This window comes from Morone saxatilis, unplaced genomic scaffold (assembly GCF_004916995.1).
Source record: "Morone saxatilis isolate NCDOM2014 unplaced genomic scaffold, NCSU_SB_2.0 Contig4, whole genome shotgun sequence".
In the NCBI taxonomy this organism is placed as follows: Eukaryota; Metazoa; Chordata; class Actinopteri; family Moronidae; genus Morone; species Morone saxatilis.
In genome coordinates, this window is record NW_023339984.1 from 17,423,314 (window position 1) to 17,425,147 (window position 1,834).

Below are 1,834 nucleotides of genomic sequence, written 5' to 3' on the forward strand. Positions count from 1 at the left end.
GTTGTTACAGATTTAACACATAACAACATAGTTTTACTGTAAATAAGTATGTGTATTTACTTCCTGTACAGTTTGTGTGTTGCTGTAACACGAAGCTTCCGGCCGCTCTAAGCTCTGCATGTGAAGTGCTGCGAGTCTCTGAACTCCAGGTAGAGGCTGAACAGCAGGTGCAGAGACTGGATCCTGCTGCCATACACGGGGATTCTTGAAATATCTCTGTCTGGACCAAACTGGTTGACTGACCAAAGTTGCCAACAATTGCAATAAATATTTGAGTTTAATTTTGACATTGATTTTATTGGGCATTGGAGTCTTTAAGGTGAAATATTTAACTTGTACAATAGCCTATTAACAAACAACCCTTTGACTCAATGATATAAAACAAAGATATTTAAACATTTGGTAGGAAAATCTAACTACCTCCAGCTGCTCCGCCTCAACTCTCTATGACTTATAGAGTATCAAGAGGACACTGATGGAGGAAGCTGGCATTCTTGCTGTTGGACTAGTAAGTAATATTAACTGTTACAGTTTCTTGTGTTGTTGCACTTGCTTGATGTTTTGCTGTGTTACAAAAGTTGTTGACACTAAGTTTTACTGTAAATGGACTGTACTTATATACCTTTCTAGTCTTTCAACTGCTCAAAGCGCTGTACACTACATGCCACATTCACCCATCTGCATACATTCATACACTGATGGCAGCAGCAGGTGCCAACTGCTCATCAGACACAGAAACTAACCATTCATACACATGCAGCATCAGGAGCAATTTGGGGTTCAGTATCTCTCTCAAGGACACTTCGGCAAGAGGAGCCGGGGATCAAACTCCAACCACCTGTTTAGTGGACGGCCCGCTCTACCTTGATCAGAAGAAGTCTCTGATTCAGCACAACCCTAACCCTAAATAAAACATAAACCTAATTGTCTATGCATTTTAACAAGGCCATTGTCAGTGCTGTTTTCTTAGTGTTAAGCTGGCAGATGCTCACCAGAGGTGGTATTACTCAGTAAGAAGTAAGGGTACTCATGTGGACAAAACTCCGGTAAGTGCCAGTAATCAATACCAGTGATTGCCAGCCAATTTCAGGCACTGATCAGAAGTAATGTAATCATCCCAAATGCAGGTGTTCCCTGCAATTCCCTGCTTCTAATAAGTTTTTATTTTCTTTCTATTTTCTCTGTACACAATACGATAGTGTGTCTTTCTTCAACTGTAACCTACTGTATGAGTTCTGTTGAAAAGAAGGTTCAAATAAATTCAATACATCATGTGAATTTCTTACCTTTGATGTATTTTGGTTCAGGACATTTGGGGTATGTGTACTGCAGACAGAATGACTCCATTGACTTTTTCACAGACATTGCAGCTGGGTTTGCAGGAGCTCTGAGTCTGCGAATGGAGTTTCTCATGGTAGAAAAACGATTCTTTTCCACCTGGCTTAATCCTGTTTGGAAATATGTATGATCAGCATAATTTTAATATGCATATCTGCTCTTCTAACAACCTTTATTCCTCATGTCAATATGTGGAAATTTAACTCTTCTTGTTTCCATTTGGACCATTAGCCTACTTGACTTAATATATATTGTTAAACAAATTGTTACAATTTCTAGAATCATAAGATTAATAATTATTGCAAACATTGTAGGAAAAGTGGCTTTCAGAGTAATTTTATAGCTTTGGAGGACAATTAAAGAAATAATTCACTAACATATTACTGTATCAATTGTCAAGTAGGGCTGCACAATATGGTAGATTAACCATATTGTGATTATTTTGACAGATATTGTGATTGTGTTATGACACAAGATTAGTGTTGGAATGAAAATG

General features: G+C 38.0%; 1 long non-coding RNA gene across 1 annotated transcript in view; it reads right to left on the reverse strand.

Annotated features, from left to right (window-relative positions):
• Positions 1-1,289: 1,289 nt before the first annotated feature.
• Positions 1,290-1,834, reverse strand: part of LOC118338014 — a 1,756-nt gene continuing 1,211 nt past the window's right edge. Inside the window, exon 3 of the long non-coding RNA XR_004797207.1 lies at positions 1,290-1,448. This is a non-coding gene — a long non-coding RNA (uncharacterized LOC118338014). The remainder of the gene's footprint in view (positions 1,449-1,834) is intronic.